This window comes from Pezoporus occidentalis, unplaced genomic scaffold (assembly GCF_034315485.1).
Source record: "Pezoporus occidentalis ecotype Australia unplaced genomic scaffold, CSIRO_AGI_Poc_V1 ctg17, whole genome shotgun sequence".
NCBI classification, from domain to species: Eukaryota; Metazoa; Chordata; class Aves; order Psittaciformes; family Psittacidae; genus Pezoporus; species Pezoporus occidentalis.
In genome coordinates, this window is record NW_026913531.1 from 3,451,993 (window position 1) to 3,476,187 (window position 24,195).

The 24,195-nt window shown below is 39.3% G+C and overlaps 1 protein-coding gene across 1 annotated transcript in view; it reads left to right on the plus strand.

Annotated features, from left to right (window-relative positions):
- TRHDE (thyrotropin releasing hormone degrading enzyme) overlaps nucleotides 1-24,195 on the plus strand; it is a 702,876-nt gene that overhangs the window by 604,347 nt on the left and 74,334 nt on the right. The window lies entirely within an intron of this gene.

The following is a 24,195-nucleotide window of genomic DNA, read 5'->3' on the forward strand; positions in this document are numbered from 1 at the left end:
TCTGTTCATTGTCAATTCTGCAGTCCTTAAAATAGCAGTACTATGATGAAATAACCTCCTCCCACCAGAGCTAGATGCTGCCTTTGTGAGTCTTTGATGCTGATTCAAACCGCAATGCTTATACGATCTGTATTATTACTGTAGAAGGACTGGAGAAAAGACAGGTGAATATTGCAGAAGAATGTTAAAAAACCTCCAAAACATTCCTATGGAATTTGAACACTCCTCTCCAAATTACTTGGACAACCTTTTTAATTTATACTCCAGAAACAGCTGTTTGCTAAAATGTGTGTAGAAAGCAAAGGTTTTGAATGAACTCAATGTACTCATTGACCACACAAATTGATTAATGTGTAACTTGCATCACAACTTTAGGACATGTTTAAACCTGTTTATTCTCAATGATTATATGTTACTTCATGCTTTACTTTAAATAATGCAAGAGGGCTAATCACAAAAGGAAAGTTACACAAATGCTTAGATGATTTGCTAAATCAGGTGGGAGACATTAATGCTACATAAGGTTACGCCAGATTCCTCCTCCCTAGCTGAAAGGATCCTATAATGCAAGCCATTAAGTAACATTTTGAACCACAGTAACTTTCTTGAATCAATATTCAGATAAATTTAGCAGTCTTTTTTTTTTTTAAATATCACAGAAGAAAGTCAGTGCTGTTATAGAATTAATACATCATTACCAATAACTTCATGTGAAAGTCACAAATCCTGAGAGTATAACTCATTCCATTCTGTTAGCGGAGGAACTGGCCTTTAGCACAGCAATTAGAGACTTAAAGAAAAATGCAGCAGAACATGCAGTATTAGTAGAAGGCATGTTTTTCCATGTCATCCTTAAAGTATAATAATTAGCAATCAATAAGCACATGCCATATGATTGGTAAAGAAAAGGTTCAAATAAACAAAATGGTGCTTGAAATGGTCTTCTAAATTCAACAATATTGTGACCCTTTAAATGACAACAAAGAGATCTCAATCCTGTTCTAACAAATATATTTGTCTTTCAGCTGCTGACCTTTCGTACTGAATAGTTATAGAGCAGTAACATGAACCAAAAATTTGTTTACAGCATTCAGAGGAGTTTGAGTTCCACAGTGAATATGTAGTGCAAATTGAACAGTGCAGATTAATATTACACATTCAAGAGACATAAGCAATACCTGATAATACTGTATTAGTTAATAACTCAGTACCCATATGCACGGTAAACCAAATTTAAAAAAAACATAAGCCAAATTGTTGCTATGCAAAGGCTATGTAAACATGTATAAATTTTTACTAATTATAGATTAGTAAAATCTATATTTTAAAACATAAATCTATATTTATAATTGTAACCCGTATGTTAATTTGTCGCATGCCATCAACAGATTTATATCGTATGGGAAAATGTTGAAATTCATACAGCACATGATATTTGACAGATAATTATATAAACATTAAGCAGATTGGCTTAGATTTCAAAGCATTTTGCTATATAATTTACCATATTTTACACTAAATGATGTTATGTAATATTTAAAAGATGCCAGCTGCAATCTGAAATCTAAGTAATTACACAAATATTATCTGTTAATTATTTTAGTTAAGTAAAGCATGCAAAATGCCATTTCATTAATATGATGAGTTTATTTTTCATGTAAGTTTGCCCCCTCAACAACATGTTTTAGTAAAAGCATTAGTTTTCTAAAATGCCTTTATTGTGAGAGCTGCCACTTGTGTAGCAATACAAGAATTAAGCAAGTATCCAAATACTTGACCAGTCCCAGCAAAATAAAGAGAATATCTTTGTGCGTGAAGTTGAATTGATGACCAAGTGCTTTGCTTGAAATCAACCTATAGATTGACAATCCAATTAAAATTATGTACGTCAGAAAATCCAAAGGTTCAGTGATTTGACAATAGCTGAAGAAAGGGTGCATGAAGAAAACTCTTACAGGTAGTGATAAATATCAAGAATAGTCTCTTGGCTTCCACCAGTTCATATTCTAGAGAATTCCCCAACAATAGATGGTGTCTTTGCAGTAAGTTGTTATTGATGGGGTTTTGTTCCATTGACCTGTTGAGTCATTTTTGGAACCTGCATAAACTTTTGCCTTTACTGAGTAAAAGAAAAGGAAGAGGAGAGTGATATCCATTTTGCATTTTTAAAGCCACTAGAGTCTTGAAGTTCTTAATCAAGTGTAAAATGTTGTGGGGTTTGTTGTATACAAAACATTACATCAAAAGATAGTACGAACAAAATTATACAGCAGAAGACATAATACGCTATGAGCTATGCTGTCCTTATTTTTCAGCAGTAATGTTTTTATCTGTCTCTCTACTTTTCCTGTCATTAGACCTGTCAACACACTTGTTGAATAACTGGCCTTGGCAAATCAGGTCCAAATTAGATTTGCAAAATTTCCAAGTACCTTTTCCTTGTTTTCATCTGACCAATCAACAGTTTATAAATATGTGACCCCCTTGTAATCTTGATAGCTAATTTTGAATTTCAATTTAGGTCATATATTTAACCATTCAGTAGCTTTCTGTCTATGATCTTACCTAATACGTACAAGGTGTTTCACATAGTATAGCACAGTGTTAAGAAACTTGAAGAATAATGATGCTTCATGGAAACAGTTTAAAAATTGGCAGCTTCAAAAAAAAGACATAGGCAATATTTTTTTTTGTGTGTGTAGATGCAAACTCTGTTCTAAAGAACTGGAAAACAATCCTAGTTTTAATGGTCCATAAACATGGGCACGTGAACTTAAAGGTTTCATTGGCTGTGAATCTATCATAGAATCATAGAATAGTTAGGGTTGGAAAGGACCTTAAGATCATCAAGTTCCAAACCCCCTGCCATAGGCAGGGACACCTCACACTAAACCATGTCACCCAAGGCTCTGTGCAATCTGGTCTTGAACACCGCCAGGGATGGAGCATTCACAACGTCCCTGGGCAACCCATTCCAATGCCTCACCACCCTTACAGGAAAGAATTTCCTCCTTACATCCACTCTAAACTTCCCCTGTTTAAGTTTTAACCCGTTACCCCTTGTCCTGTTCCTACAGTCTCTAATGAAGAGTCCCTCCCCAGCATCCCTATAGGCCCCCTTCAGATACTGGAAGGCTGCTATGAGGTCTCTACGCAGCCTTCTCTTCTCCAGGCTGAACAGCCCCAACTTTCTCAGCCTGACTTCATACGGGAGGTGCTCCAGTCCCCTGATCATCCTCGTGGCCCTCCTCTGGACTTGTTCCAACAGTTCCATGTCCTTTTTATGTTGAGGACACCAGAATTGCACAAAATACTCCAGGTGAGGTCTCACAAGAGCAGAGTAGAGGGGCAGGATCACCCCCTCTGACCTGCTGGTCACGCTCCTTTTGATGCAGCCCAGGATACGGTTGGCTTTCTGGGCTGCAAGCGTACACTGAAGCCGGCTCATGTTCATTTTCTCATCGTCCAACACCCCCCACTCCTTCTCCACAGGGCTGCTCTGAATCTCTTCTCTGCCCAACCTGTAGCTGTGCTTGGGATTGCTCTGACCCAGGTGTAGGACCTTGCACTTGGCATGGTTAAACTTCATGAGGTTGGCATCAGCCCACCTCACAAGCTTGTCAAGGTCCCTCTGGATGGCATTCCTTCCTGTCCTGGGTTCAGCAGTAGCAGTCATGTTTCTCCTTCTTGGTAGCTGGTGCAGTGCAGTGTTTTGACTTTCAGCTCAGGAACAGAGCTGATAACAATAATGTTTTGGTTTGGCCAAGGACTTTGTGAGCCTCATGCTCTGCCAGGGAGGAGGGGGAGCCAGGAGGAAGCAGAGACAGGACACCTGACCCAAACTGAGCAAAGAGGTATTCCATACCACAGCACGTCATGCCCAGGATGTAACTGGGAGTTAGCCGGAAGGGCTGGGAGACTGCAGGGTTGGAGGAGGTATCGGTCAGAGCTTGGTCGGGCTGGGGGGGGCGAGTTATCGGTCGGCTGGTGGTGAGATGATGTATTCTCTTCCCTTGTTATTTCCTGTATCATTATTATCATTGGTGGTAGCAGTAGTGATCTGTGTTATACCTTAGTTACTAAACTGTTCTTATCTCAACCTGTGGGAGTTGCATTCTTTTCGATTTTCCTCTCCGTCCCTCCGAGAGCAGGGGGAGGGCAAGAAAAGGGGGGGAAGTGAGCGAACGAATTACCTGACTGGGTTTAAACCACGACACTTCCCTCCAGCGTATCAACCGACCCACACAGCTTGGTGTCATCGACAAACTTGCTGAGGGCGCACTCAATCCCACTGTCCATGTCACCAACAAAGATGTTGAACAAGACCAGGCCCAAAACTGTTCCCTGAGGGACACCACTCGTTACTGGTCTCCAGCTGGACATTGAGCCATTGACCACAACTCTTTGTGTGCGGCCATCCAGCCAGATCTTAATCCACTGAGTGGTCCATCCATCAAATTGATGTCTCTCCAATTTAGAGACAAGGATGTCGTGTGGGACAGTGTCAAATGCTTTGCACAAGTGCAGATAGATGATATCAATTGTTCTATCCCTGTCCATCGGTACTGTAATCCCATCACAGAAGGCCACCAAATTGGTCAGGCAGGACTTCCCCTTAGTGAAGCTGTGCTGGCTGTCACCAAGCACCTTGTTGTTTTTCATGTGCCTTAGCATGCCTTCCAGGAGAATCTGCTCCAAGATTTTACCAGGCACAGATGTGAGACTGACTGGTCTGTAATTCCCCAGGTCATCCATTTTCCCCTTCTTGAAAATGGGGGTTATATTTCCCTTTTCCCTGTCATTGGGAACGTCACCTGACTGCCATGATTTTCCAAATGTGATTTACAGTGCCTTAGCAACTTCATTTGCCAGCTCCTTCAGGACCCATGGATGGATCTCATCAGGTCCCCTGGACTTGTGCAGGTTCAGGTTCTTAAGATGGTCTCGAGTCAGGTCCTCTCCTACAATGGGCCTATGGTCTTCATTCTCACAGTCCTTGCATCTGCCTTCCAAGACCTGGGTGGTGTGGTTGGAGCATTTGCCAGTGAAGACCGAGGCAAAGAAGTCATTAAGAACCTCAGCCTTCTCCAAATCCAGGGTAGCCAGCTCTCCTGATAGCTTCTGGAGAGGGCCCATGTTCTCCCTAGTCTGTCTTTTATTTGTAATATACCTATAGAATCTCTTCCTGTTATCAACATGAAGCCATGAGTGAGATTTTATGGAGCATCATAAATTTTTTTGAAACTCTTCATAGCAAGCTCCAGTACATCTAAACTATGACTAAGCCACATTTGGAAACTGTTGAACTGGATGTTTATCAGAAGTTCATTAGCATATATCTAATATATTGTCCTGTAGAATAATCTATGTGACTTGGCGAGCAAAAGACTTTTCAAAAATTTCACTTTATAGCAGTGCATCTCCTTTAATACTGCAGAGTAAACTCACTTGCAAAGCTTCTATGAAAGTAATCAAAGCTAAACCTGAAGCATTCCCCCATGTTTCATCTAAGCGGCCGGATACACACTGATGGTGCTCTATGAGATCATGCATAAAGTGGTCAGAAGGCAGAACAGCTCTCCTAAGAACTGTTACTTCTCTCATTTTACACGCCCCAAGTTAAATATATCCAGAGTTTCCTCTTGCTTTGGAAGAATGTCCAGGCAAATTTAAGGTGCTGAGTTATTTTGTACGTGTAACAGATGAACTTAATGGACAAACCTGGTAGCATTCATACACAGATATTCCTATTACTTTATACAGGATTTGGTCCAGGGTTTCATGTAGCATGTGCTGCTTTGTCTATCCCCTCTTTTTTGTCCTTTTCACTGACATGCCAAGGTTTGTTGTTGATTATATGAGGGAACATGATTAGCACAAACAGTTCCTTCCAGCAGAGTTACGCATTTACTCTTCTCCAACTCTGTTCATTAATTCTCTTCCACAGTGGAATACATCAAATATTTTTTGCTACTTGTTATAATAGAGACTATATGCATTTTCATAAAATCTTCAGCCAGTGTCTCAGTGAAATATAAAATGATCAAGACATCAATAATATATTTATATATTACAGTGATACAACTCAAAGATAAATTGGCAGTGAGATGCTATCTTTACATTAGGCATTTTCTCAGAACATTGGCTAAGCAATGGTTATGGCAGAAATAGAATGTGTTCAGAGTGGTAACAAAGAGGGTAGAAACACAAGAAATTCCTATACACCGCATGCATGAAGAGATCAGGTTTGTCCAGTATAGACAGAGGCACCGTTCTCCATTCCCAGGAAGTAATGCCATAAGATTGAATTAAAACCCATACAATTTACTGAGGTGATTACAGGAGAGAGAGGCATTGTGCTTGTTTAGAGTACATCTAGGTCCTATTTACAAAGTTTTTTCCACAGCCACAGTGTAGAAACTTGGAAGTTTTCCACATGATATTATAACCCATGAAAGTTAACAATAAGGAAGGAAATATCACAAGTATCATTTTAAAATCACAAGGGATAGAAACGCTACAGTAAATGTGTCTCTACAAGAACAGAAGGAGGAAAAATACTAAAATGAGATTACACTCAACTTTTCTTTTAATGCATGAAACAAGAATAAAAGTGAAAGGTAATCAGAATGCACAGACATAAAATTATTTTCACAGGAGATATCATTAACTCATAGGATTCATGACCACTTCAAATCATTCTATACAAGGGATTTATTACGTTAACAAAAAAATTAGCCATCTGTAGAGAATATTGGCATCTACAGCTACAATGTATTTTAAAATAAATAGAGATTTATTCAGTTAATTAAAGAGGGGGATGTTTATCCATTTTCAGGACACCCTCAATATTAAGACTTAGGATGAAACTTGGTCTACAAGCAAATATATCCACGATAAATGCTGAAAAAGATAATCTCATTTTAGGACTCAGATGTGTGGCTTTAGCATATTGATATACTGTATCTGCATTTCTTCAGTCTGTATAGTATGAGAGGAGCAGATGCCCTCTGAATGATCAGTAATGGAAAGTAGGGACATATTCGGGTCATGACTTCTTGAAAAGTTAAAGTCCTGAGTAAGATATGCCAGATCCATACAATATGGAGGCATCACTGGTTTCAAACAAACAGTATAACTAGGCTAACTACCTGCACAGAAAATGTAGGCAGAAAGTGTAATATCTGCTTAATATTTATGATTCCTCATTTGTCTTTCCTATAATCTGTTTGCCAAGAACTTGTCTTTTTAGGGAATTTGTTTCACTGCTCTATGTAAGTGTGTGTACTATGATACGTAGAATACAAAGGTTCCCATTACAGATGACAGGCTGATCTGCTCTACATCAGGATGTTTCAAAGTGTCGTCTGACCAACCAGTCCAACTCTAGACCAACTCCAATAAAAGGAAACAAGGAAAATCAGTTTAATATCTACTTATAGCTACAAAACCCCATGAAATTTGTAAAATTGTCTGAAGCTTCATTGGCAATCTGAAAAAAGTCGGAATGCCCTGCTCTGGATTTCAGACCTTCCCATTTGGAAGCTGAGCTTCTTTGAAACTTTCAGCCTTCTTTTATTCATTTATTCTTGGAACATATTGCTGTAGTGATAGGCCAGTGGCAGAAGTAATAAATCAGAATAACCATTACACTACATAACATAGATGACAGTGCAATTTAAGATGTGAATATTCTTTTTCCTCCTCAAGTGAATCTGTGGTGTAGATAATGGGCAGTTTTGTCATTGCCAGATAGGTGGTTCCTTTCGAGAAGATCTCTGTACTCAGAAATTCAGTCTTTGAATCATTTTCTTCTTGTGGGGTGAACCCTAGTAAAACTAAAATGTCAAACACTAGCAAGGAGAGATGGTATTTTATCAGGCATTTACACCACAGTGACTGAATAAAACTGAATCAAGTATATTATTCACTGAAATGCTGGTTGTTGCTAACTTGGTGCTAAGAAAGTCTAAAGATGAATCATAAATGTTAAACAGATCTTACAGCTACCCACAGGCTATTGCAAAGTCAGCAACAGACTGGTAGATAAGAGCCTACATAGGCATGTAAGCCAGCTTTCTGACAGTACAAAAGGTCCTTTACTTTGCAAAGGCTAAAAAGGTAAAATTTCAGTGGGAGATAATGTTTTACATAAACAGAAATATTCATTTGTTAGGTCTCTGTCTAGGCTAATTGTATGCCTCAGTGCAGTGATCTGGTTTTATCTGAGGGAAGTTCTAATGAGGCTCCATAGAAATATTAAGACAAAGGTTGTTATTGTTTTGTCCTGGTTTCGGCTGAGATAGATAGAGTTAATTTTCTTCCTACCAGCTGGCACAGTGCTGTGTTTTGGATTTAGTCTGAGAACAGTGCTGATAACACATCAGCGTTTTAATTGTGGCTAAATAGCAACATAACCAAGGACTTTTTAGTCTTTCACGCTCTGCCAGTGAGGAGGGGCACAAGAAGCCAGAAGGAAGCAAAGAGAGGACACCTGCCCCAAACTAGACAAGGGATATTCCATCCACAGCACATCATGCCCAGTATATAAACTGGGAGGAGTTACACGGAAGGGACCAATTGCTGCTCATGTTGGGGTGGACGCAGGTCACTGGGTGGTGAGCAATTGCATTGTGTATCACTGGTTTTTATTCCATTTTTTTTCCTTTCTCTTTTGGTTTTATATTCTCTTCCCTTGTTATTTCCTTTAGTAGTAGTAGTAGTATTGTACTGTACTTTATTTTAGTTATTAAACTTTTCTTATCTCAACCTGCAGGTTTAACATTCTTTTTATTCTCCTCCCCATCCTGCTGAGGGGGGGCGAGGGGTTGAGGAAAAGGAGGGTGAGCAAGCAGCTGAGCAAACAACCACAACATGCTTGGAAGTGAGAAAACCTAAATGTTTTGAGAACTACTTTTTTTTCAAGTAAATGAAAGAAATAACTGTTCAGCACTGTGTCCATGTTCCTGTCGCCTTCCTAATAAACTGTGCAGTGTAGGCATCTGAAGGCCATGGCTTTGATGTGGTCTTGCCATGCCTATTGTTCAGAGTTGCCAGGGATTCCACTTATCCTGTTTTTTTTTCTAAATAATCAGCGACTGGACAGCCTTTGAGATTGATGGCTATTGGAAACCATAATACAAACATACCCAGGAAACAGGCCTTACCCCAAGGATGTTAAAAACGTTTACTTGTGATCTCTTTGACAAACATGCAATATGTTTTGGTACATTTCCAGACTAATCCAGGAGCTGGTGTGCTGGTAAATAGAAATAATATTCTTATTTTTCAAACAGTCTTGAGTCACAAGTTAAATCGAGTAATTTTAATGTCATTTTAATCCAGCAACCTCCAAGAGAATGTACTAGGAAATGAAGAACATGGGTTAGTGCAAGAGAATGAGTCTTTCCTGTAAAGCAAGAATTCATAGAAGATCTTAGACACCTCAGCAGGATCACTTTGCACATTTCTATGGCAAGAAAGGTTAATAATACCTTTTAATTTATGTAAAGGGGGAAGATGAAGTAGAACTGAGAAGGACAGAAGCCATCTGATCAAACCCATATTATACAGAATCCACGGATCAATGTTAAGCTTTTCTCTGGGTTAATAATATGTGAAGACACATCTTGCTGGGGTAAACAGCCAGATGATTCTACCAAAAAAGTTCTGGAATGTTTTGGTAAGACCAAAACTGTAACAGGACCACGAGCTGCTTTTACATACATCAGGTAAAATACGGTGATACAGCTTCAAACAGGGACAGAAGATATAAAGCAGCTACCATGCAACTCAGAAAGCATGATAGGGGATTTCATTTGCCAAACAAAGAGGTAAATTTGATAGGGTTGTATATGAGGAAGAATTGAAAATTAGCAGATACAGAACTTCTACACTCACAGCCTAGGATTTAGGAGTTCCTGTCACTGAAAGTCAAAATTTAAAAAATACCCTGTCATGTTGATATTTCTTAGTTTTGAGGCATGTCTCTCATGCAAGCACAGCATAATCTGTTAGGACAGTGAGATTTACCACAATCTGAAGTACGAAGCCAACAATAATCCATTTAAAAATGTTATTTAGTCAAATCTTGGATAAATCCAGTGATCTCTGTCAAAATGGAAGACAAACCTGCTCCTTTCAAACATAGAGTCTGTGGAGCATGTACCACACATTTTTTTTATAAGACCTTGAAGGAACTGCATTCCCTTAGTAAGCTTATACCTCTTCCACAATCCTTTTCAGGGCTTCAGATAGATACTCCTATGTGGGAAGATGTTTTTTTTCCTGAGAATATAAAGCTAGGTAAATATTTTCTGCTTTGTTTCATTCTACCATCTTCAAGGCACACAGTCACAGCAGTAGGACTACTGTGCTATGAAGACTTGTACCGTAGGAGATAATATTTAATATCAGCTGTGTCAAATACTCAGATGAGAATGCAGACTATGATCCAGAAAAGGAATTTCTCTGGGTCAGACTGACATAGAGTTTGCTTTTGTTTCTACTTTGTTCTGCAGCCAGGGATTCATTCATTATGCTCACCTGTTCTCCATTACCATCTCTATCCTGCAATGGAACTATCAATTATATAGACTTCCTGCAGTCATCCAAGGTCTTTTTGAAGTGTTATGTGAGATACATCAGAAACTCTTATGTGAGATGCATCAGAATTACTGGTTTGGGAGTTGCCAAAGGAGGCAGGTCTGTCACAGTATTTTAGATTTCTAATCCAGCATAAATGTAGAGAAAAAATATAACTAGAGGCCTCATCCAAAAAGAATTTTGTAGTCTATGAAAAGTACATGGTACTGTAGCTTCACTCGGGTAAAATATAATGTTTTTGATGGAGCTCAAGCTAGATTACTTGACTGTTCCTTCTATCCTTAAATACTGGCTAAAAATTCAAGGTAGAAAAGCTCAGGTTTTAGAGCTTCAGGAAACATTTACTAGAAGGGAATTTTGCTCATTCTGTAGGCTTGCAGGTTTATTTGTTGGGATTGTAGAATGATAGATATAGAAGGTGTTAGGGTGCAATCTTTCAAAGGTCATAGCCATCATAATAAATTTTAAGGGTAAACTTATTAACAGGTTGGGCAGGGAATGAACACTGCTGGGCTTGTCTCTTTGACAAGTTATGGAATACAGAGCAAGAAATTCAAAATGAAGGCCAGAACAGTTTAGAATGAGATTTATTCTTTTGGATCAATATGTAAGTCCATTTTAAATGCCTTGCTCTCAATAGAATGCATTTTCCAATGTATTAACTCAATAAATACCATTGGTGCTATTACAATACAACTTTTGGGGATTTGCTCTCTTATCTGCGACGAATTGATTTTTGGTTCATGTATTGAATATTTTTATTGATTCCATGAGTTACATTACACATTTTACATTAGAATGAGAGATGAAAATGCTGCCTTCATTCTAGGCCACGGGAGAAATCATAGAATGTTTTAGGTTGGAAAGGCTGTTAAAGATGACCTCGTTCCAAATCCCTGCCATCAGCAGGGACACCTTACACTAGACGAGGTTGATCAAAGCCCCATTCAACCTTGCCTTGAACACTTCCAAAGATGGGGCATCCACAGCTTCTCTGGGCAGCCTATTCTAGTGTCTCACAAGCATCACAGCAAATACCTTCTTCCTGATACCTCATCTAAATCTACCTTCTTTCAGTTTAAAGCCATTCCTTTTTGTCTTATCAGTCCATGCCCTTGTAAAAACCCCCTTCTAGGTTTCTTGTAAGCCCCCTTTAGGCACTGGAAGGCTGCTCTAAAGTCTCCCTGGAGCCTTCTCTTCTCCAGGCTGAACAACCCCAAGTGTCAGCCTGTCTTCATGGGGGAGGTGCTCTGATTACCTCCTCTGGACTCGTTTGAGCAGGTTCATATTTGTCATGTTGGGGGCCCTGTAGCTGGATGCAGTACTCCAGGTGGGGGTCACATGAGAGCAGAGCAGAGGTGGAGAATCACCTCCCTTGATCTGCTGGTCACGCTTATTTTGGTGCAGCCCAGGATACAGTTGGCTTTCTGGGCTGTAGGTGCTCACTTCTAGGTCATGTTTAGCTTCTCACTGACCAACACCATGAAGTTCTCCTCAGGGATTCTCTCAATCCAGCCTCTATTTGTGTCTCAGATTGCTCTGATCCAGGTGCAGAATTTTGCACTTGGCCTTGTTGAACTTCCTGAGGCTGGCATAGGCCCACCTCTCAAGCTTGACAAGGTCACTCTGGATGGCATCCCTTCACTCTAGTGTGTCAACCACACCACACAGGCTGGTGTTGTGGGCAAGCTTGCTGAGGGTGCACATAATCCCACTGTCCATGACACCAACAAAGATGTTAAACAAACAGTGCTGGTCCCAATACCAACCAACCCCTGAGGACCACTAGTCATTACTAGTCTCCACTTGAACATCAAGCCATTGACTGTAACTCTTTGAGTGAAACCATCCAGCCAATTCCTTATCCGAGTGGTCCATCCATGTCTCTTCAATTTAAAGACAATGATGTCATGCAGGATAGAGTCAAACTCTTTGCAAAATACAGGTAGATTATAATTTGCTCTTCCTTTATCCACCAGTTCTCTAATCCTGTCATAGAAGGCCACCAAATTTGTCAGACACAATTTTCCCCTACTAAAGCCATGTTGGCTGTCATAAATTAACGCTTTTTCTACATGCCTTAGGATAGTTTCAGGAGGATCTACTCCATGACCTTGCTGGGCACCAAGATGAAAGTGAGTGGCCTGTAGTTCCCTGGGTCTTCCTTTTTTCTGTTTATAAAAATGTGGGTTGTGTTTCCCATTTTCCAGTCACTGGGAACTTAACCAGACTGCCACAACTTCTTAAATATGATGGATAGTGGCTTAGTAATTTCATTTGCCAGGTCCTTCAGGACCAATGGATGCATCCTATGAGGTCCTATGGACTTGTGCACCTTCAGGTTCCTCTGATGGTCTCAAACCTGATCTTCTACAGGGGGTGGTTCTTCATTCTCCCAGTCCCTGCATTTGTATTCTGTGATCTGGGCAGTGTGGCTGGAGCACTTGCTGGTGAAGGTGAAGGCACAAAGATTGTTGCTACCTTAGCCTTCTCCAAGTCCCAGGTAAGCAGGTCTCCAGTTTCCTTCTGGATGGGGGGCACTTTTTCCCTAGTCTTCCTTTTATCACCAAGGTACCTATAGAAGTTTTTCTTGTTGCCCTTGATGTCCCTGACTAGCTTTAATTCTATCAGGGCTTTAGCTTTCCTGATCTGATCCCTGGCTGCTTGGACAATTTCTATGTATTTCTCCCAGGGGACCTGTCTGTGCTTTCACCTTCTGTAGGCTTCTTTTTTTTGTGTTAGTGTTTGTCCAAGACCTCCTTGTTCATCATGCAGGCCTCCTGGCATTTCTGCCTGACTTTGTTGGGATGCATCATTCCCGAGCTTGGACGAGGTGATCCTTTAATATTGACTAGCTTTCTTGAGCCACTCTTCCCTCCAGGGCTTTATCCCATAGTATTTCACCAAGCAAGCAAGTCCTTCAAGAGGCCAAAGTTTTCTCTCCTGAAGTCCAAGGTAATGAGCTTGTTGCATGCCCTCCTCACCACCCTAAGGATCTCAAACTCCACCATGTTGGTGTCACTGCAGCCAAGGCTGCCCTTGAACTTCACATTCCACACCATCCCCTCCTTGTTAGTAAGAACAAGGCCACGAAATTACCAAGTATTGTCCCTTATTTGATTAAAAAAATCCATATGATGAAAAAATACAGTAATGAAATATTTCAGAGGTGGAAGAAGATTAATAAGGAGGGATATTAAATGTCTTGTCAGAATGACATCATATAATTTTTTTTAGTGAATGACATCAAGCATTTTTTGATTTTGCTTTTATTTGGTCTCACTGCAATGGAGGTGAGAACATAAAGAGCACTTCAATGAGACTGGCTTTACAGATGGAAGAAAAGGATAATAATTAGTAAGCTTGCTGCATTTCAAAACATTAGACAAATAAATTGAATTCTGTGTTTTGGTAGAGTCAGTAATATGCCAGTAGCACAACTATTTCCATAACAACTAAATGAAGACATAGTTAAACTCTAAACAAAAGGTGGGATGTATACGATGTAAGTAAAATGTGTTATGTTGGTGGTGTGCAGAAGGAACACTTACGCATCATAGGTTCATGAATAATACGACATCTTAAAGCACTAAAAAAAAAAAAAAATCTAGCCTACATGGCAAGCAAAACTTTGTACAAATATTTACAGATTTTTTTGATGAGATTAGCCAATAAGCAACTTTAACTGTACAGGAAGAATGTGAGCTTTTAATAGAAGTGCTCAGGCACAGATAATGTGAAAGCATTTCATTCAGTAGAAATTGTGTATTACCATGGCTTTTTCAAAGTGACCAGGGCAGGAGTCTGAAGGCCATCCTGTGCACCAAAATCCCACTTAGAATCTGCTCAAAGACAGCTCACATCCAGGCAAGAATAATCCATCCATCTCCAATAAGCAACAAAGACATGCACAGTGATGGACTGTGTCAGAATTTTGCAGTATGGGTAGCCTATGACAGACAGGCTTTGTAGATCCTAGTGAAAAATTATTCTATTGGCAACAGCCACACTGAAGGTACAAAAGTCAAATATATTTGCTGTTTCATTACAATAGGGAGTTTGAGAGAGAATTAATGTACTCACCTTCTTGCCTTATAACTTCATGAAATATAAAAACTTAAAGATTATATCTTGTATTCCAGTTGGATTGACTCAATTTTCTTTGGCTTTCTCTTTCTCTACTGCTATTTTAACACTTTCTTTCATTCAGTTTGTCATTTATTTACAATAGGAAATAAAATAAACCACAGTGGAGAAATAAAGAAATGAACAATCAATAAAGACCAGCTAGCTATTGTAGTGAGCTGTAGCTCTAGCTTCTTACTGAATCTTCATTTCCTTTATTTCACTTCCTGTTATGGTTTAAGTGCAGCCGGCAACCCAGAACCATGCAGACCATCGCTCATTCCACGCCCTCCCCTTCCTCCCTCAGCTCCCTGAGGGATGAGGAGGAGTATCGAAAGAATGTAACTCCCACAGGTTGAGATAACAGTCCAGTAACTAAGGTATAACACAAACCACTACTGCTACCACCAATAATAATGATAAGGGAAATAACAAGGGGAGAGAATACAACCACTCACCACCTGCCGACCGGGACCCAGCCTGACCCAAGCAGTGATCTAACCCTTCTGGGTAACTTCTCCCACTTTATATACTGGACATGACGTGCTGTGGTATGGAATACCTCTTTGGCTAGTTTGGGTCACGTGTCCTGTCTCTCCTTCTTCCCAGCTTCCCCTCCTCCCTGGCAGAGCATGAGACTCAGAAAGTCCTTGGTCAGAGTAAACATTACTGAGCAACAGCTAAAAACATCGGTGTTATCAGCGCTGCTCCCAGGCTGAGAGTGAAAACCACAGAACTTCACCAGCTACTAAGAAGGAGAAAAATGACTGCTACTGCTGAACCCAGGACACTTCCAAAAGTGGAAAAAAGTGCAATATTCTCAGTAAATTGAAAGAAGAAATGTAAACTGAGGGCATGCTGGAACAAGACATGAGATGGAAGAGGCTACACATTGTATAACTTTGACTTAAAGCTTGGCAATCACAGAATTGCAGAAACATGTAAGGCTGAGCAGCTGGAAGGTCAGTGGTCTTTAAATGCAGGGGAAAAACAGTTAATGTGCATCTTGTTGTTCTGGTTATTTGCTAATTTAATTAAATAGGACTACTTTTCAACAACAGAAACCATATTTATTTTATACATTGGGAAAGGTAAAATGATAAAATGGAGAGTTTTTATTTTTAAGCCAAGTCTGGTAGGCTCGCCATATTTTAGATACTGGTTGAAAAAACAATTTTAAGTAAAATGACATATCCATAATAGAATAGATACAATTTGCCCTAACCCCAGAATATTTCATTATAAGGCTGATGAGAACTGGAAGTGCTTGATCTGGTAAATGGCATAGCATAACATTTTCAGAAAAAAATTTTGGATTTTGTATATCATCTTGTCCTAAAGTTAACAATGATTTTAGAGAAAATTGAAACAGCTTAAATAAAACATTTATTGTCTCTAATCATTGTACAGAACCATCCAAACAAATGAAGAAATTAATTAAAAATTCAGATACTATAGTTCTGGTGAGAAAAGGAAGGAAATGTGATTTTTGGGGTCTCATTTAGCTTTGGTACAAACCATAGAAATATTTGCACTACCAGAAAACCCTTAGTTTCCCTCAACAAAAATGAATATCCTGACTTTCTGAAATCTGTCAAGGATGCTACAATTTCAACCACCAAGCAGAAGTATGCATTATGACCATATTTCCAAGTGTTTTGGTGTTGCAGCTGCAGATCATAACAGCTTTACTACCTGAAACTATAGACAGCAGTGTCCTTTTGTCTGTAAATCATAAGTTTCATACATATTTGGTACGGGATGTTGGCAGAATGGTGACATTGTGCAACAAACATTTTCTTGGAGGTGTTTAGGGTTTCTTAAGTACCCAGAGGTATCTGCTGAAGAGTTAAAGATATTATTTTGGGTTTGATTTTTTTACATTTATTTTTCTGTAAATACCTATTTTCTTAAAAGCCGAATAGTCTCTTTTGTTCTGGTCAGCAATTCCTTAGAGATTCTAATTAAATCTAGTCCATTACAGACCATTAGGTGGTGTTAAAAAGCAGTTTGGTTTCCTTTCCCCAGTCCATGTCAACATGCTTACTCAATTACTTCCACAATGCTTTAAAGATGAGATTTTCAAAAGCATCAGCATTGGTAAAATGCTGTTTTCAGTAAGTCAGTGGTCATCCTATTGACTTCATATCTAGAAGAAACAAACCAGCAAATGTCTAGGTATATTTTAAATACCCAAAGATGTCTAAATTATGGGAAAGCACTGTAATACATTACAGCAATACCACTAAGCTAATTAGTTGCTGCTTTCTGTGGCTTCTTGTGTCAATATAATTCAATTGTTTAAGAGCCTCTTCCCCATTCTGGTTTTAGGCAGTAATAGGGACACTTTTGTTATAACTGGCACTGGCAATTAGATTTTTTTTTTTTTTTTTGGTCTAGAAATGCTGCTTTTGAGTAACAGAAAAACAAATTTTGGAACTTATGAGACTGTCTATCCGGATGGAATGGAACATAGAAGCAGTCAGAGAACACCTGCAATCATTCTATATTTAATAGTTCACTAAACATCCATTTGAAAGGAAAGAAGACAGCCAAGACTGGAGAGATCTGGCTGCAGATTATATAAATCTGGGTTCCAAACACTCATGTGGGTGACAGGGGTATGTCATTCTGAACATCCTTTGGTGTGTGCCTCATTTTTATTCTTTTTTTCAGCATCTGTACCTTTGTGAATTGTTTCTTCTCCCACAGCTTTAACTTCCCAAATGCAGAGTGTTCCTTTAACGAGGGAATGAATGACACCAAAGCTGATTTTTAAGTTAGGAATATTATTAGTAGCAGTATTTTGAGAGCAAAAGGGAAACATTTTTGATAGCCACTGTTAAAGCCCAGAGCTAGGTCTCATGCTAGGTAGGATGCAGTAGTTAGGACAATCTGACTCTCATTGGTATATAACATTTCTAAGAAAGGCTGCACAAGTGAGAGCAGGTTATTATTATGTCATCAGGGAAGAAACTCAGAACCCTCATTCAGCCCCTTATTGCTATTAAGCTTTCCAACCAGATACCTCCTAGTGCATTTAATAAATACTGACAAATTAACCAAGTTTTAGTCTGAGTTTGAATAGCAAGGTTCAAACTCTCTGAAGGGCTGAAAAGTATTAATCACATGTATTTAAGTAAGGGAAGAGAGAAATGTCTCTTGGGTTCAGCTCCAGGGGTGGTAATCTCTTTCACTATAACAACCAATAGTCCTCTGTGACAACCACTCATAGGCTGGTGTATTAATGCAAACCTGAGAATTGTGGTAGGTTTTGCTGATGTGCTAAGCAGTGAAATGAAGTGAGGGAAGAATCCTGTGTTCAGTTCCGGGCCCCTCACTACAAGAAAGACACTGAGATGCTGTAGCAGGTGCAGAGAAGGGCAACAGAACTAGTGAAGGTCCTGGAGCACAAGTCTTATGAGGAACAGCTGAGGGAACTGGGGGTGTTTAGTCTTTAGAAAAGAAGGTTCAGGTGGGACCTTATCACTGTCTACAGCTACCTGAAATGAAGTTGTAGTGAGGTGGTGATCCATCTCTTCTCCCAGGTAACAAGCAATAAGGTAAGAGGTCACAACCTAAAGCTGAGCCAGAGAAGGCTTAGATTGGATATTAGGAAAAATTTCTTCACCAAAAGGGTGATCAGGTGTTGGAACAGGCTGCACAGGGCAGTGGCAGAATCACCATCCCTGGAAGTGTTCAGAAACGTAGATAAGACCCTCAGTGGCATGGGTTAATGGTGAACTTGGCAGTGCCTGGCTAATGGTTGGACTTGATGATCTTAGGAGTCTTTTCCAACCTAGTTGATTCTATGACACAGCAGCTACCGCAGTGCCTGAGCCCTCATGGGCTATCCTGACCCTGCAAACAGCCACTGCATGGCCTTAAGGCAGGCACCAGTTCCCCACTCTCAGCCCCAGCGAAACAGCTGAGCACTCACCTGCAAGTGACCTTGCTGCTCATTTGGTTATACGTGATTTACAAATCTGGAAGAACAATCTTGTTAAGAGGAAAACAATGAAATAAAGACAAAATAGCTTCTCAATTATAGGTACAAGGTGTTAGGCAGTATGCCAGTTGCTTTCCATCTGTATTCTGCATCTGTTGACTTTTGCACATTTTGGTATGTATTTTCAGCACTTTTCATTGATTAGAGATTTAGATGCTGTGATTTCTACCAAGTATGAGACCAGAAAATTATCAAAATATTTGCAGCCATATGCAAACCCTCTCAAAATGACTTTGAACACCAAAGCTCACAGGCAGAAAAAAAAAAAAGAAAAAAAGAAAAGAAAAGGAGATAAAAAAAAAAATAATACTGAGAAATACTGATCATCATTTTCTTCAGAAAAAAATAGTGCACTTTGCAGTGCAAGATGATGACTTTTTAGATCAAAACTTTTTGACTGGTTGATACTGGGAGTTCACCAAACCAAATACTTTTACATTTATACATTTTTTAGAAGTGTCTTTTCTGATTTTCTGAAGTTGGTCAATAGAATTACCGCTTCTTTTCCAGCTTGGAGGGGAGATAAGTTGTTCTTTGGCAACAGAAAAAGCTAAATGAGAAGGGAAATGCTTCTTTTCCAGTAAAGACAGACACGACAAAAATAAATTGATGTGGTGCCTGGATTGCAGCAACCATTAGAGCACTTCGGGGACAAAACAAAGGAAAAGGTGACTGTAGACTATGCTGGATAAAAGATTTTAGGTGAAGGTCACACACACACACAAAACGGAATTATAGAATTACATCTTTTTTTCTTATTTTCCATTGAATTTTTTTTTTTCTGGGGAACAATCTGTCAGTGGAGATGAGCCCTCAGCTTTCATCTTTTTGAGTCATTATATAGATACAGTAAAAGACTGTAGAAGAGAAGCAAGCTGTTAGATCATATAGGTACGGTCACAGAAATGTAGGATCTGGTCCACTAAATAAGTGAGCTCAACAGGGAAAACCCAGCATGATTTTTTTCAGGTTTTATTTCTTCCATCTTAAGCTTTTAATGTTTAGTTGCTATTGTTTCTTGTCTATAAGGCTGAGCAAAGGCCTCAGTGAGACTTGAAGTCTCTGTAGAATTTCCTGCTGGCTGCTAAACTGAGTATAAGTACAATATTCCCAGGCTTATCCAGCTCTGCTTTAGAATCCATTTGTAATCCACACAAGAGCAGTAAGGAAGAAACATATACCGTATTATTACTAGGATAATTGCTGTCTGGCTAATCGCACATTTCATTGCTGCTGGGCCTCTTTTCTTATTAGCTGTGAATGTTTACAATTTCGAGTGATTTTGTAAGTCCTTCTTGACTCATCTAGCCCCTCTGCAGAACTGACAGTCGTCCTTGACTTTAAAGCATGATATATTCTGCTTCATTTACAATACATCCAAATCCACTCTAAAAAGGCTTTCCATTTCTTGGTGAGGTGCCAGTGATTCTGAACAGTCAGTTCCTGCCAGCTATTACTATTGTCAATAGCTGACTTTCGGGAGGAAAGGCATGGTATGAGGCTTTGAAGTAGTTGATGAGCTATGCTCAAGTGACCGCTGCTAGCTATATGACTGTAGCTTGGATTTGTTGTACCCATGTACTTCTCATTCCAGTACAAAGTCAAAGAAAGAGATCTGAGAAATGTCTGTTCATCTGCAGAAGCTGAAAACAAGGTCTGTGTTCTGTTGCTTAGTTCTATGGCTGACCAAAAAGCTATATATGATTACCTCACTTCCAAGACCAGACAAAAGGGGGTTAAAAAAAGAAATAATAAGATACACTTTTATCCTTAAAAAAAAACCAACATCTCTAGTAGGTTTCATATACCTCAGTATTTTCTGTTTTCCATAGCTGCATGCCTTTTACTCTTTTCTTTCTTTGCTTTCTTGTTTTTAACCTCCAAAGACAGAAATTTAAAAGGATTCATTAGTAGATGAAGTGCTGTATTTTTGTGAAAACTAAGTTGCAGTTTGCTGCAGTTTGTTGTAGTTTGGCAGGGTTTTTAGCTGTCAGTAAATGCAAGTTCAATTTTTTGGCTATTCCTGATTTGGAAAGGGGACAGCAGCTGTTACACCACATCTATGACCATCCTCCAGCACACCAGGAGCTCATATTTCCTCTTTCCTGAGGATAGCAGACACTGTGTTGCTTGCCTTGCCCCTCCTTTTACTGCCCCTTTACTCATAAATCTGCACCCATCAATGCCTGAAACCCAGCAATCTTGCCTCTCAGGTGGGTCCCCTAATCACCAGTCTGGAAGATTCTCTGATTCTTACTTTCTAGATCAATAAATGTTTAATAATTTTAAAACTGCAAAGTCTCCATCTTTAAAGGTACTTTTTGCAAGCAACACTGCAGCTGCAGGTTGGTACATGCTTTCCAAAGACAGGACACCACAGGATCTATTCCAGTACCAGTTTCCATATTAGAAAATGGTGCCCCCCCCCCCGATTCCTACTTTGTATCTATTATACACCTCTACAGATATCGGGGGGTCTCTCTCAAATATCTGATATGGGTCAAGACACCTAGACGTAGGCACCTGAAACACTTCCTTAAACACATACAGCACTTTTCTGCTGGATGTAACTACCAATCAAAGAAGGGAATGTTAAAATCTTCTTATAATGAATATGGAGACAAATATAATGATTCACCATCCCACAAGATTGCTCTTATCACTGTACTATAAGAACAAGCCTTTCCTTTCCTCTTTCTTTGCCTTTTCTTGCCCTGCTCTGCTCTGCCCTACCGTGTCCTTCCTCTCCCTTCTCTCTTTTCCTGTCTTTTCTCAAACCAGGGCTCAGACATTAGAGTGTTCACCCAGAACTGTCACATTCTTTTTGCATGGAAAGGGTGAATAAAGAGTGTAATCAAACTTATTTTCATTCAGACATCATTGATATTTTTAGCTTGGCAGCCATCCTCACTAGCTGCAAGCATGCCTGTAATGGAAGATGCTTCACTAATAATCCTGACACATTTCCCATCTCCTTAATTGCATCTAAATTTGTGCTATAGCACTAATTACTCAATAGTGGGGAATTTACCTATAGTTCAGGCAATGTGATAAACATTCCCAAATTTTGGTATCCCAGGCTGCCCTTCCATCTAGATGGAGCAGAGCAGAAATCTCTACTGGAAACTCTTCAGATAAGGTTTGTCTTTAAACTCATGAATTTTGAATGTTTAAATGCCTTGCTGGTTTGAAAACAAACAGTAACAAGCAAAGCAAATGCATTCCTGAGAGGAGGCGTGTCTGTGAGTACTCTGACACTGAAAATGTAAACTTCACATCTCATCTTTGTCCTTTCTACATATCTCTTGTACATACGAAATCCTACATTTTAATGGCACTAAGCTGTTTCACCATTTTCCTTTTACCTCCTTTCAGGATCTAAGGGCTTGTCTATTTTTGTGTCTCTTTTACTCCCATCTTGTCAATGCTATCCTCCTCTACTGGCAGTATTAATTCAGAGCCCTTTGACAGGATGCTCTAAAGATGTGGATGTCAGGGAAAACTGAAGCATCACCATAGCATTATGCAAAAATGTCTATTGTAATATAAATCCCTATGCCACAGCAATTTTAGCTTCTCTTTTAGTCACTTATACAAGACATGCTATAATCATAGTGAAGGCATTACTTATTGTTGCACTGATAGATTCCATACAATCAGTTCATTGTAAAATATGATGAAAATCAAGTTTTATTCTACCAATTCAGCATTACATGACAATTGAGCCACTGCTCCCTTAAATCCTCCACAATTCTCAATCCTTTCTTTTCCTGCTGGCTGAATCTGCTTTTCCCACAGGTTTTGAGATGCAGCCAAGTTTCATCGACAGTCCTTCTCAGGAGCTATTCTCCATCTGACTAACAGAGCATCAGCTGGCTCCCTGACCCTTACACAAGGAATTCCCCCGATGGATCTGAAAGAATGAGTCACACAAAAAATCCAAGCCATCATAAAACAATGTTCCTTTTTTTCCTTCTGAACAGACAGCACACACCACAGGTGCCAAGCTGGAGAAGTCTTCTCTAAGAAGCAATGTCTTCCTCTTTGGCAAGCTGCATATGCTGCTGTTCTGGCACCACAGCAGCCACAGCTGGCTTTCACACAGTGCTGCAAAGCCCCTGCCTGCTGGCCTCATTCAGCCCTCCACCTGAGATTTCCCATCTATCTTCCCAAGGCTGAATTTTTAAGATACCAGATCAAGACACCTCTTATAATATTTCACCCTGAAAAAAACTTTTTTGTAATATTCCTGGCCTCATTTCAGGGAAAGAATTGGCTTTTGTAGGGTCTGTCCTTTGGCTTCAGGAAGACAGAGAGCTGTTTTCCAGCACCGTTAAGCCAAGACTTTTTGTGATGCTAAGCAACTCTTTCATACTGACCAGTGCTAACATGGAAAAGTTTCAGAATAGCAGTACAAAGCACTTTTAATGAACATGCAAATGCAGTATGACAAATGGAACCTGTTGAAGACACAGACACCTATTTGGAACGATATCTTTGTAAAACAAACCAGACCATCTTGTAACAATTTATACTGTTTGATGGTAGCACACTACAAAGTCCATGTACATCTTTTATCAAAAAAAACAATAAAATGTCATGTTTATTTGTTTATTTTTCTGACTGTCCTCAGTTAATTTTCAAATCCTTCAATGGGGTTGACCTAACTTACAAAGTCACTTCCTTGCTATGTGATTATGATAGCCTACAATTCTTTTTCTTTTTCTCTGCAATAGGTACTAAGCCCGAAACACAGATGGTTCAGAACGTGCAGGCAGTATGCTTTTACAAGGAACTCTGTCTACATAAATACATGTTTCCTATGAAACAACTCATATTTTCTATGAAACAACTTAACACTAAGAACAGATGCCAGGTAGAATGATTAAAGCAATGTGTGGATTCTCCAGGTCTTCTCCTTAGCTCCCCCATAGAACTGAGGGACACTACAGCATTCCTCAGCGACTCTGTCCTACTTTTCCATCAAAATATTCACTTCATTTAGTATAATTACATAATCCACTATCAGCCATTAAAATTCCAAATCTTATCATATCATATTATCATATCATACTTTGCATATTAAACACATACAGGAAAATCTCTGCAGCTTTTCCTACATCCTTTATTTTCAGCAAGTGATTTATAGAATGTTTTTTAAGATATTATTACTATAAAGTCAGGATAAAAAATGTATTTAACATTTAACAGTAATGGTGAAGTTTGAGGTCATTCTGATCTATCATGGAAGCAAGTTCTAAAATCATGGCTTTCTGTACATAAACTTCACTTTGGAGATTAACAATTGCATTGTTATAGCCATGGGATATCACAACCACATAGCAAGCAAGTGACTTTGTAATTTAGGTCAACCCCATTGAAGGATTTTAAGATTAATTGAGGACAGTCAGAACATTGTCTTTGGGTGTTCTTTTTTCTTATACTGCAAGTTGAAA